Source organism: Myiozetetes cayanensis, unplaced genomic scaffold (assembly GCF_022539395.1).
Source record: "Myiozetetes cayanensis isolate MyiCay16 unplaced genomic scaffold, myiCay2020 scf7, whole genome shotgun sequence".
NCBI lineage: Eukaryota > Metazoa > Chordata > Aves > Passeriformes > Tyrannidae > Myiozetetes > Myiozetetes cayanensis.
Window position 1 is genome coordinate 34,343,287 of NW_026087964.1, and position 17,555 is coordinate 34,360,841.

General features: G+C 36.9%; 1 protein-coding gene across 2 annotated transcripts in view; it reads right to left on the reverse strand.

Annotated features, from left to right (window-relative positions):
* The window catches only part of GALNTL6 (polypeptide N-acetylgalactosaminyltransferase like 6), a 451,747-nt gene that overhangs the window by 235,932 nt on the left and 198,260 nt on the right, over positions 1–17,555 (reverse strand). The gene's annotated exons all lie outside the window — the stretch shown is intronic.

Below are 17,555 nucleotides of genomic sequence, written 5' to 3' on the forward strand. Positions count from 1 at the left end.
TTCAGTACTTGTTCAGCCTCAAGAAGGCATGGCTGTGGGGGGACCTCATTAATGTCTGTAAGCATCTAAAGGAAGTGTGCCAAGAGGATGGAGCCAGGCTCTTCTCAGTAGTCTCTTCTTGGGTGTCTCTTGTCAGCAATAAGACAAAAGGCAATGGGCAGAAACTGATGCACAGGAAGTGAATATAAGGCAGAATTTCTTTACTGGAACAAATTGCCCTGAGAGGTTGTAGAGTCTCCCTCACTGGAGATATTCAAGAACTGTGTGGACACAGTCCTGTGCTTTAGGATAAACCTGCTTGAGCAGGGAGGTTGGACCAGATGAGCCACTGTGGCCTCTTCCCACTTTACCCATTCTGTGATTCTGTGAATCATATTACTCATAAAAGCCTTATTGTGTTTCTTCCCACAGTGCATTTCTGTAGCTAATTTAAAGGAGAGAACTGGCATGCCACAAAGGAGGTATGCTCACTTCAGTAATTTTAGGACAACTTATTCTTTCAAAAAACATATATACTAAACATCTTTTTTATTTTATACATTGACAAAACAATAGAAGAGTAACTGAATTCAAGAACAGTTTCCATAAACCTAATATTACTTGTTTCCTTGTGCAATAACCTAAGAGTAACAGAGTTAAAATTACATACTTATTTGGCAGCACTCCACAAAGTATTTGAACATTCAGTAATAATCTTTTTCTGGCAAGATACTTTTTGAATTATTTAAAAAGCATTATATCATACTTTTCACAACATGGTTTTGAATAAAACAGTCAATTAAATAAATGAGCATGCTACTGTGAGATGATCAACCTTGCTTATAGTTCTGGACTTGTTTTTCTCAAATATGTCTCTGGGAATACTAAATTTACTAGATTATTTATATCTGATACTTAAATAATTTAATTTACATTCACAAATATGTTAAACATATTGTATCAACAACATGTACATATCTCACACTAATCAGAAAAATAGCATAACCATATAATTCCAGAGCTCTGTCCAGCTGTCTAAAGCAGACAGGAAGAATTCTAATTATATATTGTATTTGTATATAAATATACTCAGAAAACCTGCTTTTACCTTTACAGCAAACGGAAACTTGCTTTTATGCGTCTGATTGATATCTGATTAATCATATAATGGTTTGGACTAGAAGCGACCTTAAAGATCATCTAGTTCCAACCCTCCTGCCATGGGCAGGGATACCTTCCACTAGATCAAGTTGCTTCCAGTCCCATCCAATCTGGCCTTAAACAGTTCCAAGGATGGGGCATGCACAACTTTGGGCAAGCTGTTATATTGCTTCACCACCCTCACAGGAAGGAATTTCTTCCCATTAGAACATCTAAAACTACCCTCCTTCAGTTCAAAGCCATTCCCTCTTGTCCTATCACTACATGCCCATGTAAAAAGCCTGGCTGAAGGCAAGCTGAAAATGAGTCAGCAGTGCCCTGGTAGCCAGGAAGGTCAACCACATCATGGGGGTTATCAGGCAAAGCATCACCAGCTGGTAGCGGGAGGGGATTGTCCTGTTCTGCTCTGCACTGGGGCGGCCTCACCTTGAATATTGTGTGCAGTTTTGGGCCACAGTAAAAGGAAGATATTAAGTCATTAGAGAGCATTTAAAGGAAGGCAACAAAGATGTTGAAGAGCCTGGAGGGGAAGCCGTGTGAGGAGGGGCTGAGGTCACTTGGTGTGTTCAGCCTGGAGAAGAGGAGACTGAGGAGAGACCTCATCGGAGTCCTACAACTTCCTTATGAGGTGAAGAGGAGGGGCAGGCACTGATCTCTTCTCTGTAGTGACCAGTGACAGCACATGAGGGAATGGCCTGAAGTTTGTGTCAGCGGAGGCTTAGGTTGGATATTAGAAAAAGGTTCTTGAGCACATGGAAACAGGTTCCCCAGGGAAGTGGTCACAGCACCAAACCTGACAGAGCTCAGGAATCATTCGGGTGATACCCTCAAGTACATGGTGTGACTTTTGGCTATGGTCCTGAGCAAGGCTAAGGGTTGGACTCAATAATCCTTGTGGGTCCCTTCCAGTTCAGCATATTCTGTGATTCTGTGAAGCTCATGCCTTCTACTACCTAAAGAGGACAAAGAAAACCCACTACAGCACAGAGGAATGCGAGTGATTGTCCATATAAAAAATGAAGAAGACACTATGACCAGAAAGTGTGCTAGAATAGTTTGCTACATGATAATTGCATATACTTTACAGAATTTCACACCTCTTCAAAGGGCTTCTAAACTCCATCCCATTGAAATAAAGGAAATTTGCTTTTATTTGAATTTTTGTAAGTACTGTTATTTCATAATCAGAACATAGCATTTTAGAATGCATGACATTTGTCAGGTACAGCATAAGTTGCCCACTCCATGAAGGAAACGAAGTTGAAATATATAATACTTAAAAAAACTAAAATGAACAAGGGGATATGAAAAAGGTAAAGAAGAAATTTGCTCAGTTCTTTGTGAACCTCTAAATTCAGTTAAATTACCTCAACTAGCAACACTTACAAGACTCTACAGAAATAATCCATTTAGTTCAGAAGTAATAATCATTAATTACCTTCAAAATTTAATCACCTGTTCTTCAGGAGTACACATTAAAAAAAAAAAAAAAAAAGGGCTCCAGCATAATTGGCACCATTAACCTATTTTACATTTCATGCCCTTACATTCACAGCTGGCATCCAGATTGTCACTCACTGGTTAAGAACATGTTTAAACTTTCCTTCAAAGAAACAAAACTAGCAGGGAGTGCATTAAAAAAAAGGATATTTAAAGTCCTGTAAATAACTCTGACTAGATGCATGTATTTGAATTTGCCATGTAGTACACTTGTACACTTCAATGCTATGTTCATGTATTATTACAATTTGTAGCACAAAACGTATTTCCTATAATTAATATCAAACTGCCAATACTAAAGTAAAAGAATGAGGTTTGCAGATGAGAAGCAAGCACCTCAGCTAGTTTTTTCAAACACATTCAAGAACTACAATAATTTCAGACTCAAATTTAAGTATGGATTATTTTCATTTTTCCATTCATTAACACAATCTGTCATTGCTTTCTGCAGTTAAAAAATGCAATAGGTAAACCACTCAAGAACAAAACTAACATCTGTTCTGTACTGCTTTGTAGTGCTAAAGGATATTGACTTCAATATTATCACATTTGTTTGTACATAGTGTGTCTTTCTATACACCTGGAACAGCTTTATACACCATACTATGGGACTAAGATCCTTGAGTAATTTTTTCTCAATTCTTATCTAAATATATCAGTTGTACTTGAAACATTTTAATGCACCATGACTTTCCACGAGAACACTTACAAATTTGTCCTAAACATAAGCATATTTCATTTTTGACTAAAAACAGTGTATCACAAATACAGAAAATAATGCAAATAGGCAAAGGAAAGTTGCTCACAGCTACTCCGTGGAGCTGCAGCAGAGAGACTGCTACTCAAACATCAAGTGAGAAATCTTACACTGTTAACTGTCATTTAACTCACCTTCTCCATCAGTACTGATTTTCAATATAAGGCATGATTTATTATATACACTTTAAAATGGAAGACATATAATTTCACTTCAGAAACAAACCTTTAATGGCATTTTGGCCTTTAAGATTACTGGTTATATATGATACTCAGAAAGGTTCCCAGCTCTTATAAAACACTCCCTTCTCACCCAGCTGTTGTACAGGCTGCATTCTTACAGGTAATGATAATTAATTAGTTGATCAGAATATTTAGAAATTCTTAAGGAAAAAGCAACCAAATCCTAGCCTTCTTACAGTGAAGTACTGAACTGAATAGCCAACCTCTGTAGCCAGTATAGCCAGAGGACATCAGAAAAATCCAGGAGACATGGGATGTCTCTCTTCAAAAGATCCGCAAAAATCTAAGGACAATTAATTTGGGTATCTTCTGTGATTAAATGAGGCAGAAATTGAGTATGACAATAAACCTATGTCTACTCTTCTAAATCTAAAGCAGTAGGTTTGCTATTTTGATAGTTGTGCACAAACAGCACCTTTACAAAGAATGTCAACTCTCTTCTCTAATTTCAGTATGTTACCCTTCAAACGAAGGGGCAAAAGATCTTAACCAGACATCCTCTTCTAGATTTGTTGAGAGATTTCTACCTATTAAAGAATTATTAAGTCCCTTGTAAAGAATTAATATTTTGCTGGCAAATTAATACTATGCATTCTCTGCGACTATTTTTTCAGAGAAAGGAAATACTGTGTAGAAGTATCCTGATGAAATAGTAGGAGTAATGAAATTACACATCTTAGAAAAATGGAATAAACAAAACCAAAATCTCACAATCTCCTGCCCCCCAACACCTCTCTGATGACAATAACACTTAATCAAGGTTTGACTGCCAGAAATCAGCAGAGACTGGTAAGCCTTCGTCCCAGAATGCCATGTACATATTTGCAGTACATTTTACCAGTGTAATTAAAAGGGTTTTCTCCATTCCATAAAAACAAAATCCCCAGCAATCACCTGTTCTAAATGGTTAGGATTTTCCACACTGTGTTGTGCATTCTGCTTTGCTAAAACACTGCAGGCATCTGGCCCTTTTTATTTGTCCTAATGCATATTTCTTGAACTTGTCGGGGGGGTAGTTATGGGGGTTCCTACAGTAGGTGAACAAAGGTTACTAAGTCATTGACCATGAGTGAAATCAACGTATTTGTTTGCCTCTTTGTGCTGCATGTCTCAGTGGAATTATGCAGCAGCCCTGCAAAGTTGAAAAGACTGAAGCATGTACTCTCACAATGCACAAACATACAATTGGATAACAAGAGGGAAAAAAATATTTTAAAGCTGTGACTTGGGGAGACAGAGGGGAATGCTAAAAGCTCTTTGCACATACCAAATCACTTTGCTTCTGTCATACTCTTCTTCACTGAAATCTTCCACTGGATGTGGAACTTCTAATTTAGAAAACCTGGTTTGACCCAGTCCAATTAAAATAAATCCTTTATACTCGCTCTACATAAATTATTAATTTTTGCTCACAAATCAGTAACATTTAAAAAACAAACTGTGCATGACAGAGCCATTAAAGCATTCAGCTATTTATAAACTTCATAAAAGTGCCCATCTGTCTGAAAGATGCATGAGCTCAATTTGGAAAATTAGCACATAGGGAAAAGCCCCTTAAGTTGACTGAATGTCTGGATAGTGATTTCTGAGAACAACAAAACATTCTTTTTCAAGTTAATCAAAATTATAATTGTATTTTTGTACAAGAAGATTTGTAACAACAATTCCATATGTCGTGAATGCTTCCTGCGAGACACTCAAGATGCTGAGAGCAATGAACAAACACACATAAGTAGAATTCTAATTTTTGACTGCACAAAATAAAAATCTGCATAAACATATACAACACTAAACAAATAGATGCTTTTGGCAACAGGGCCTTCATTTATGCAGAATAACTAAATTAAATAAATACTAATGATGGCGTGTTGCAGTATGCTTTTAGGATATAAAGCATGCTGAAGTTGTAATGATTGTTTAAAGCGATCACGCTTCTAAAATGGTGATCGTAACCCTTTGTATAACCCTTCTTGTTCCCAAGATCCCTCACTGTACCTTGGAATGTCTAAGAGATACCTGGAAACTCACCTATTGGCTGTTAACCCTTTCTTGTAATTGCTTGGTTTGTAACACCTCCTGAACTCCTACTGGTCACATTGTGATTCCTCCAAGAGCTATTTAAGCCGTTACCAGAACAATAAAATTCTCTCTGCCTGCTTCTCTCCTGCCCGGCTGACAGCGCCGGTGGACCCTCTGGGGTGCCATGAGGTGCCGCGGGGTGGGGGGGCCAGGGGGAGGGCATGCTCCCCCTCGGAGCAAGGGATAAAAGGAAAGGCCTCTTGCTCTGGGGTTCCCTCTCCCTATCCACCTCAGCGTTCGTCAATGGCGGAACTGCTTGCCATTATCTAGGAAAGAATCATCAGAAACAAATGCTGTCAAATTATGTATTGTGTTATCTCAACGTAAAAGTATCAAGATTAAATTATGATAGAAGAATTGCAGCTCTCTTAATACTCTGTAGGCTTTGTTTGTTTGTTTTCACAGAAATAGAATATACTGAAACTTCAATGGAAATTATTATGTTTTATTCCATCAGTAAAACCAAGTCAGAATACCTATTAAAACTCCTTAAACATTTCTGATTTTGTCAGGGTTACCAAACTAACAGGACAGGACAAACCTTTGCTCTTCACGTACAAAGCTTTGAAGGCATTCATTTGCTAATCTCAGTACAAGATTTCCCTTCTCTAGTCTGTGTTAAGATTTGAAAACTAAACACGTGCTATCAATCCTACATGAAAGAACCAGCCTAGAAAAGACATCGGTATTTAGTCTGGGGAAAGGAAAAAAAAAAGTATAGAGTTAACAACCAAATCAACATTCTCCCAGTCATCTCACAAGGAAATTATTATCAGATACTATCTGCATCCCAGTTCTGACTGTAAGGGTTTTTACAGGCCTGTTAGTAAAACACAGTGTTTTACCACCAAAACTTTGGGTTTAAAATTCTCTTACAAGTGATTCAGTAGCAGTGCATTAACAGGAAAATAACCTCTCTTTTATGTTACTGGCAATATAATTGGAATAATATTAGCAGATCTCAGGCTCACCCATGATTTGCAAACAGGACAAAAACAAACAAACAAACAAAAACCAAAATGCTACACATTTAAAATACAGTAAATAAGGTGAAAGGTTTTCTGAAGTTGTTTTGTTTAAGAGGCATAAAATGTAACTCATCAGATACACAATGCCATTACCTATTCTTTCATGATGTTATAATTTTGCTTGGTGATTACAAGCCTACTTGAAAGCCTATGTTCAGGAAATATATTTTTGAAGTCTGCTTAGGTGAACTCAAATGCTGTAATTAACGTAACCTTGACTGTAACAAACTACCACCTTTGCAAAGACTACTGGGATGTCAATTCAAAGCCTGTCACACCTTATTAAACTGCAATTAACTTTGAAAACCTAAAGTTGCTATCTCTTTCTGTCTACAGTGAGAAGATAGTTATTTAACATAAAGATAACAATAACATGAAAACAACAGTTTCAATGAGAACGATCATGAATGAATTTAAATTTTAAATTAAAAGAAAGTTCCTAAGTAACAGATAACTAATATTTGGCAAGAACCCTTTATGCAGATACTATGGCAAAACCTAGTTGATCAGCTTATGAAAAATAATATTATGCAGCATCTCAGGCTTTTTCTCCTGACACCTAATAACAAAGAACCACTCAAAAAAGAAAATATGATCAGTTTAGATGGAATGTTTGCAAAAAGTCCAAAGCAACAAACTTCAGCTGCTATCCTACATCATCTGACTGTGGGTTTTCATCCTGAACATTCAGGAGATATATCATCCAAAGATGTAAAAATTAGTATCTCCATTATACTACTCAGTGAAGTTGTGGAAGTAATACATTTGGAATACTAGTTAAGAACTTCCTAATGCAAAGGAGATTCCCATGAGATTCATGCCATCAATTTTGACATTAAAAAAAAAAATCTTGAAACTTATAAAGAGAAATTGAAACTTAAGAAACTTATAAAAGACAGAAATGTAGGGAAATGTGATGCAAGAACCACATATTTTCTAATTTTTCAGAAACTAATGTGCATCTTTTGCATAGGTCATTAACTGAAGCTGAAGAAGATAATCCTGAGCTAATTGTTCAAGTCTCTTGTCAAATTGTTTAGTGTATTACTGTAATATAATAATGCTTTTTCAAGTGGAAAGTAAACAACTGATATTTCCGAGAAAAGCCCATGTAGAAACCAATGTTTACTCATCTTTCGAAATTTTCTCTCCTGTTTATGAGATCAAATTTGTGTATTCCACATGAGGAATTTTGAAATAATTAAGTTTCAGTCATAATTCAATTTAACCCTAAGGAAATGTAAATCAAAGCTGAGACGCACAGTGGAAAATACAACACAAAAACTCAACACAACTAGAATGAATTTAATTTGCCACAGGAATAAACGTGCTTCTAATCTTTTAAGATTACTCAGAGTGACTGTACTGTTTTACATCCGAATTTACTTCAGGTATCTCATGAACCACACTCAATACAAGCATGGCACAACATTTTTAGAAGCTGACACACAGAGAACACAGTCTTACTAAGTTCAGGCTGCCCATTGGTTCTCATGTCAAAAATTCTTTGCATGTTCATACATGAAAGGGATGCAAGCTGTAGGTGTGATGCAGAGCCAGCAAGTATTTCATAGGGTGGGCAAGTAAAGAAAGACCAACCCATACAGTCTGTGGAAACACAAACTTTGTATTCTGACTCCACAAGTACTCAAAAGTAAAATTATTTGCGCATTATAAGCAATTCATTGAACTATGTGAAAAGTAAGAATTAGTTTTCGTAATGACATTTCATGACTGGGGTTCTCATTTTTACAGCTGAGTTGTATTTGAGTTGCCCAAGTGCAGACAGCACTGGGAGGTGGGGGTCACTCCTAACTTTCTCCCACAGCAGATGCATTCCCAATTAATTCTGTCCAGGTAAAGTGTAAAATTTCAACTATTTGAAGTTCTTCCCACCTTTCCCTTTTTTTCTCAATATGGTAATATTCTTCTACTCCAGCAAATGAAGTGCATTTTGAGATGGGCTGCCATTGACTTTAAGATAACCATTATTCTTGGAGCTGAACTCTCCCCAACCTCAGGGCAACCCTTTGTTTTCCCACTGGTAAATCCATTCTGTCAAGTCAGAATGCCTTCAGTAATTAAACTGCTATTGTAAGGTACATCAGGGAGCTGAAGGCAAAATTTTGTAATCTGTAATTTCAGAATAAAACCCCCATAACAGAATTTATAATGTTAAGTAATCCAAATCAAGAATGTGCAGTGAAGAACAGAAACTTGGTATTACAGATTCAAATCAGTTTATTCCAACTCATGCTCAGATATCTTTTAGGTTGTACTTGCTACAGTATATTTTATTTTGACCAGAGGCAAATCCAAGTTTCAAGAAATTCAAATAACAACTGTGTGAGTGCACTGTAGAGGAAATTAAAGAGTAATTTTATAGCTCAATATCCCAAGTACAAAAATGTAAATCCTCTGTTTAGTTAGATCTCTAGTTAATGTAGGTATCCTGAAACTGAATTTGTTTTGTTTTCTATTTGGCCTTTTTTTGTTTGTTTGTTTGTGGGTTTTTTTGGTGGTTTTTGTTGTTGTTTTTTGGTGTTTTTTTTTGTTTTAAAGTTCCTTTACAATATGAGACTGACCCTCATGTAGGGTTAGAAGTTAAGATATTTTTTCTGATGCAGTGCATATGCAGGTCAAACATTACTTCAAAACTTTGCTGCATTAAACTCTGCTCCTGTAAAGGTTCACTTACCCTCTCAGTGACAAGAACAACAGAACTCAAGCTGCTGAGATCACTCTGGGTTCCGGGACATTGCATTAAGCAAGTGTGAAGCCACTGTAAATCCTTTAGGAAGCAGAAAACATCTATCTACCTTTGTATAATTACTTGACTGCAGCAATAGGCTTCCCAGCAGGTAAGGCTGTGCGTGCGTTTCAGGTCTAACTATTCACCTATAAACCTAACAGATACGTGAATTCACACTTACTCTCTTACAAATAATGTCTTATGTCAGTTATGTCTACCACTGCAAATACCTGCCAACGCTGTGGTTGGTGACAGCACACTGAACTTGACACCTCAAGATCGCAGTGTTTTCAAAACAGCAGTGTTAGCTCTCTCAAGTTTACATCTTTCAAATACCTGAGGTGTCAGCATCTACATTTGAGATGGCTTTTGGATGACACCGATTCACATGCAAGTCCTCAGTCTAGGTATTGTGTTTACTGTAAGAACTGTGCTGTAATTGATAGGGTCATCAACCAGTCTTATTACTTAGAGCAAACTAATCTTCCCTAGGTGAAGAGGCAAAACCTGGGCTAACCGATACAATATTGCCTCTTGTTCTCAGCAGTCTCCCTTCTGTCTATGCTACATCAGAAGTACAGATACTTCAAGGGGACAGGAATGGTAAAAACAGAGACTGATCTTCTACGACAAGATGAGCCTGCATGCTTAAAACTTCATTGAAAGCCCGTTTTACATCACAGACACAGCTTACTCCGTGCAAGTCACTACCAGGTTCGCCAGTCTCCAGTTACTTTAGAAGACAGCAATATCTGGCCTACCACTTCAAGCTGATGGAAACTTACCTCAGTGAACCACTCCCTACTGATACAACAAGGCTTTTCACCACAAAATTCTCTTACAGAGCTGTATTTTGGGATACCCAAAATTTAGGATGGAAGGTGGCAAAGGGAACGAATAATAAAATACCACGTGCATAAGGTTATGCTTGTTTAGTCACCATTTTCATTAAAGTTTCACACAGGTAATCACAGTTTGTTCTTAAAAAAAAAAAAAAAAATCAACTGTTTCAGAACTAAATGAAGTACCAAGCCTTATACAAGGGCTTTTATTACCATTTCTTTTCCTATTACTCAATGCTTCATTTTATTAACAATGCCCAGCAGTTTGCTCCAGAAAGCTGCAACAAGACCCTCAGATTCCACTGTTGGTATAGGAATAACAATGGCCATGTCTCAAAGTTCTTGCCAATTCAATACACAAAAGACACTCATGAAAAAGATAATGCAACTCCTCATGTCTTCTATAAGACTAAGTGTGCTTCAAAGTCAATGTTCATCCTTAGTTTTATGTTGTTTCTTAACTGTTTCAAAATGAAGTGGATCTCTCTAGTCTGAACCCAATTACCAGTGTTCTCCAGAGGACTGCTGTTTACTAAAGTCAGATTGACTTAAGTGTAAATATTGATGTATGCCTACTACAGCAGTAATAAATTGTTTTCGTCTGTATAACAAAAACAGAATAAGGCTTGATTGTTCAATTGAATTATTTCAGTTTAGTACCCAGTTAAGTCAAGGAAACACATTTCTGTGCATCATTATTCCATTCCTTTTTAACTACTATCAATTGGTACAGTCTATCCTACAACATAGCACGTGATTTCAGAAGTTTTTCCTATTGTGTAAACTATGAGACTTGCAGATAGTGATTTCTAAAGTTTTTCCTACTGTATAAGCTTCCAGCCATGAGACAACTTAGGTAGGCAGCAGAAAGTTGCATCAGCACAGCTCTCCTACACGAGGTATTTATGCTGTCCAACACAATGCCCGAGTGGCAGTCAAGCTAGCATCAGTCCCAGAAGTAATCCCAGAAGCACAGCACTTCCCCCAAGCTTATTAACCTTACTTAGCACAATTGTATACTTGTAATGTCACTGGAAACACCCACTGTTAGCAGATTCATACCTGCAGAAGCATGTATGCTCCTGCTTCTGCCTTTCTCCTCTCGCTGCTGCTTTTTTTTGGTTTTTTTTCCATTTCTGCCACAGAGGGGTATTCTAATCACAAACAACACACAATGTCCCAGATCAACACAACATAGAGAACAGCAACAAAACCACCAAAACAAACCCCTCACTATCAAGTAAAAACCCTAGTGATTTGTCACAAAATATTGCTGTGAAATCACTTGGATAGAATTATTTGTCTGTATTCATAATAAATTGTTTCTCAGCTTTCTGAGAGGTTGCACACAGTCAGGCACCATCAAGGTCAAGAGCAAGCACAGTCCTCAGCCCCTCCATTGCCACAACTGTTGCCTCCACACACACCACTGATTGCATCTAGTGGTTATCTGACTTCCAGCGTGTCAGTTGCCAGGTGCAGACTTGTGTCCCTACCAAACATTTTACAGTTATACCCTTTTTTCTTGGTTACAAAGACAAATATTAGATGGAAACTCCGATAAAATTAACTTCCCCCCCTTTTTATTCCCACTCCCAACACAGAGAGACAAAAACATGTCAGGAGGTTATAAGTGAAAAAAACCACAACCTAATAACTTTACTAACAAGGAAACACAATAGCAGCACCACAAAGATACAAGGGAAATGGTTTACCAACAAAAAAGGAGTTCACAGCATCGCGTCACCCCCCAGGAACAAAGGGGAAAAAGAATGGCAGAGGGTCCTCCCCACTAACCACCCCACCCTCCCCCATCCCAATCTACTCCACAAAAAAAGAGAAAAGAATGGGAGAACAGGGGAAAAACAAAACCTAGAGAGCTAATTCATCCAAATAAGGGGTTATACGGCTGCTGGCTGAGCTCAGTTCTCCACAGTTGGTTGGGTTGCCACTTCCAGCTCTCCACTGCTGGGGGCCGGGGGAACATCTGCCCAAGTGCTGACCCTGCGCCACCAGGCTGGCTCTGTCACACCTCGGAGCTGTCCGCTTCAGCACTGCAGCTCCGAACTAGGCTCCAGAGGACACTGCTCCAAGGTCTCTTTGGTGCTCCAATTCCCACAGGCACACTTTTTTTTTTTTTTTTTTTTTTTTGAGGAGAAGGGTGTTTAGTTTTCAGGGGATGAGCAGAAACTTGAGTTCAGAAGTTTGGTCTTTGGCATATAAAGGGGAAGAACCATTAATATACAAGAAAAACAAATCACTTGTGTAACTTTGAAGAGCTCAGCTTAATGAAAAGTCATTGAGCAACTCTACACCATGTTGAATAAAGATTCTAAGACTTAAGGAAAGGGACTGACTAAAAGTGTTTTCTTTGGCAGAGGCTGACTTTCACAATATTAGAACATCCTCTTCCAATTTTCTATTTTAAATGTTGTATATTTTGACAAAAACTGCAAGTTTTGGAGACATGAGCTTTCATCATATTGGAGGATTTCTGTCTATAGCAGAGGTTTCTTATGACAAGACAGCCATTCATACACTATAACCTTCCCTTTCATTTCATCAGAAGAGTTATATCCAGCCATGATCTGAAGCCAAGCATCCATAAATTGGAATCACAATGACATGTTACATAAACTGTCTGTGACCAAAATACGGGAAATTTCATCTGCGATTTGTTGCATTATTCCTTCAGTGAAAAGCTGTGCAGTCTGATACTCTGACAGAGTTGCTTTGCTTTTAGCACAGACTCCCTTATTGTATCATTACTGTACAGTATGACTAATATAATTTACAGAACAACAGTTTAAAAAAACAATAGATCAGACTGTTCACACAAAACAAAGCACATCACTAGCACTGAAGTTCACTGACCAACTAAACTGAGCTCTGACCAAGAAGTCATAGCTTGCTTTTGCACACCGACTTCCACATTTTTAATCTGGGCTATTCAGAGATCTGGCACAAAGCATATGGTACCAGATATGGGACAGTATGATACTCTCAAATGGGTAGCAGTGCAGACTTAAACAAGGGGACAGAGATAGGAGAACATAACAGAGAGAGGACTGGTTCATCAACATCAAGGAGAAGTTCACAGTTTGTCATTTTCTACCAAAACACCACTTCCTTGCCAGTGACAGAAAATAGTCCTGTTCTGCAAGAAGCTGTTGATGCTAAGTTCTCAGTTTTTTCGGTGGCAAATCTGATAATTTTTTCCCAAACTAAAATACTACCCTATAATTGTTACTGCTAATAAATTTACTTGTTGGCTGTGGCATTGTTTATTTTTTCTTATAAGAGGTGCTGTACCAGTTCAAGAACAACAGAATAAAGTAAAAATGCTTGGTAAGGTAATTTTACATTCATGGGTACATGCTGCGTTAGCAACAATTCACAGGTCTGACTATGCTAATAAAGTAATTGAAACACAAAAGAAATAAAGGTTGATGCACAAAAATCTCTCTCATGTTGGCAACCTACATGAACTGTTTAACTAATTAATTATGCAAATCTATGTCCCCCCCAAAGTTTTAAAACAATAATTGGAATTTTGAATACTCCTTTGTAAATGTAAGATGTTCCATAACAGAACCAATGAAAGTGTGCTTTTTCATTTTGCCCTTCCATATAAAACTGTTGCCCACATTCTGCTTCTTGCCCCCTTTTCAGAGATGTCTGCTGACAGACTATTTCAACAAGAAACACCCCATCCCCAAAGTCAAACCTGCAAATCAATCCCCTCCCATCCTCCTCCCATTTCAAACACCTCTCACACAGAACAACAGAATATTCCAAGTTGTAAGGGACCCAAAGGAATCATCGAGTCCAACTCTTAAGTGAATGGCCCATACAGAGATCTAACCCACAACCTTGGTGTTATTAGCACCATGCTCTAACCACATGAGCTAATCCCAGGTCAAACACTCCCAGAAAAAAAAGCCACTTTCCACAAGGCTCATTTTCCCAGAAACCAGGATCACAAAACCAGAGCTACACACAAGGCCACTGCAGAGACACCTGACACAAAGATGTTTTGGTATCTCCAGTATAAGGGTTCATTTTTGTGGTAGGTGACCCTTTATGAAACTGGTAAATCTTCAACTTACAGAGTTTGGAATATAAGGCTTACATGAATGAATTATTGGGATTGCAACCCCAAATCCATCACAAAACAGAAATATTTTGCATGTTTTAGAATGCAAAAGCATGTGCGTCATTAAGTTGCTTAATTAAGTTTAACATATTAAATTTGTTAAAAAGCCACAGTACTTGGACCTAAGTTATTTAGTGGAAGTCTCTAGTGAAGACCTGATTGCTCTATCAGTGGGGAAGAGTAAAAACATTCTTAAATTTTAAGTGTCCAACAGCACATGTCAGAGGTAGCTCCCTTATTCATAGTTTTCTAAGGTAAACTAAGTAGAAGTCTAGTATTTGCCTCGTGGTCATATTTCTACATCCCATTGTTTCATCACTTTTAAGTATAAGAGTTCCCTATAAATTATGTGAACAAATAAATTTTGCAACTTTGTGTACATATATTTAAAATCTACATTTCCTTCTGACTATCACAGATGACTTCCTATTTTCATGTATCTTTTATATTAAATCTGTCCATTAAATCTGACCAAATATTTCACTTCCAAATTTTATAACATCTGCTTACCTCCCTCTTAATACCAAGCCTCTAGTATGCATTATATTGATATTTAAAAAGGTGCAGCTGTCCTTTTGCTTTTATAACATCCAAATGTCATAATTTATGGTGAATATTATGCTTGAATTATTTAAAGCTTTTGGTGTTTGATCATAAAAGCCAAAGGAGTGAATATGAATAAAGTAAGGGCATGCAAGTAATTCTGGAGACAAACCAGCAAACTGCTCAGTACCTAGCAGTTCACTAACACATTTTCATCATACGTTATCAAAAATTCCTTAAGTGCATTTCTCGGTTTATATTTGCATTAGTTAAAAAAAAAAATCTCCATCTTTTACACAGCTTTCAAGTTCTTACTTTTTCTTATTTACTCTATTTCTAACAGAAACTGACTTTTCATAACAACGTCCTCAATGTTTACCAAAAAGGAAGAGTCTGATTAGTAGAACACTTTAGCAAAAAAGGTTATTTAATCACTATTTTTAAAATTCCAGTGTTACTGAAATATCCTATTTTCACTTTTGACTACCTACAAATGATGTTCAGGTTCCCAACAGAAAACTCTCCTTATAACATGAAGTTAGGAAATAAGAATAACATACACAATATCCCTTAAATAGTATATAACTGATTTCACAAAACAAAGCAATAGCCATTTGTCAGCTATTTGACATATGAAGCTTCATGAAAAAAATATAGGATAAGAAAAAGTGATATATATTTATCACTAATCGCTATGTTGCCTCAACACTGTAGCAAACTTTGCTTGCAGTGATTCTATGAGTTTTGACAACATCTGACCACACTTAAACTTCGACTGAAGCCAGATTAGGCCAAAAACTATTTTACACTCCTTTACTTCTCTCACCAGACTAGGAAAATGTTATGAAAGGGCAAATGAATAACAACAGTAAACTTGCCATCTGCTACTTAAAAAAAGATTCTGCTATGAACTTGGAGGAGACAGGGATAGATATCAGGCAGCATTTTTTCAACATAAAATAATCCAGTTCTATTACATTCATGGTCACTTCATGAAAAAGAAAAAAGAGCACAAGAAAATACAATATAATCTCAGTTAAGTATAGTTTGGAATATAAGGCTTGTATTTGTGAATACAAATACAAGAATTAAACACTTCATATGCACCAAAATGATTCACCTGATCTGAAATTCAGTATTTCTGAATTCCAAGTAGAGACTCCAGCACTTTTTTTTGGTATGCTTTCTCTTCTTAAAACATACAGTACACCAAACATTGCCAAGTTCAAAACTGGCAACCATTCATAAACACATTTCTGATTTTTATTTCAATAATACCAAAAAACAGAAGTTAATTCTCCTACTAAAATGGTAGTTCTAGACCCAGTTTCCCACAAATCTTTTGGTTTTCCAAACTTATGTTAAACATTTTCATGCTATATGAACCACTTCTTCCAGCTGAAAAGCATTTCAGTGAAAAGTTAGGTAACTTTATGTAACTGGAAATGAAGAAGATTATGGAAATTTTTATAGTCTTATACAAATTAATACTACTTTCAGCCAGCAATACAATTTAAGTTAGGGCAGTTAACCTAAAAATAGCAACAGAAGTTACAAATATTCCCTGTTTACTAGCACTAGTTCTTTTTCTAATAACCAGGAAGTAGATAAGCTTTACAAAATATTAACATATTTAAAAGTGCACCAACAATAGTCATTATGATCTTGATCAAAAAAATGCTACAGTATTACCATATTGAGCAAACATAGCCTCAGTAGCTACCATCATAAAGAAAGTATTTTTTACTTGTCAGGTACCTCATAAAATCAACTTACAGACTTCCCCGTAAGTTGTTTACTACTAGGAAATTGTTAGCCTGAAGAAAAATGGTCACGCTGTTTTGCAGTTCTTGTTTTGGAAACTTTCATCCAAGGTCTAGATTTCATCAACATAGAATAGTCAGAACTGTACTCATTTTACAATTTCTCTTAAATTGTATTACAGACTGAGAGGCAGTTCATCAAAGGACGTTGCAAGTAAATCAGCAGATATGAGAGGGCAAGATAGATGTGTGCAGCATTCATCTTTCTAAACCCTGAAATATCAAGTTAAAAATCTTACAAAAATGATTCTGCTGCTGCAGTGCTCTACTATTATTCCTTTCACTTATCCAGGGGCTTCTCACAACAGTAGGTAAGAAATCTGCTGCTCTAAGGTCCTAGCTGCGACAAAGGTTTTAGGTAAAGGGTACAATTCTCTCTTTTGTTGTCTATCAACCTACTCAGAACAAACCTCACATAAACACCAGTAACCGATGTTTCAACAGAAACAGAAAACCCACCCCTCAAACACCAAAGAAAAGCCAAAAGTCATCATGCTTAAACTTCAAAGAGAGGTCCCGGAATTTGAAAGAAAAACTATTTCCCAGTTCCATATCCTTATCATAGATTAATTTTACCTAAGGAATTGTTAAAATACATTAAAGAAATGTAAGGCATGCACTTTTTGTGTTGCATTCAAGAAGCAATAATGGCAGAAGTCATTAAGCAATTGCAGTTTTCTTAATTTCAGTGTA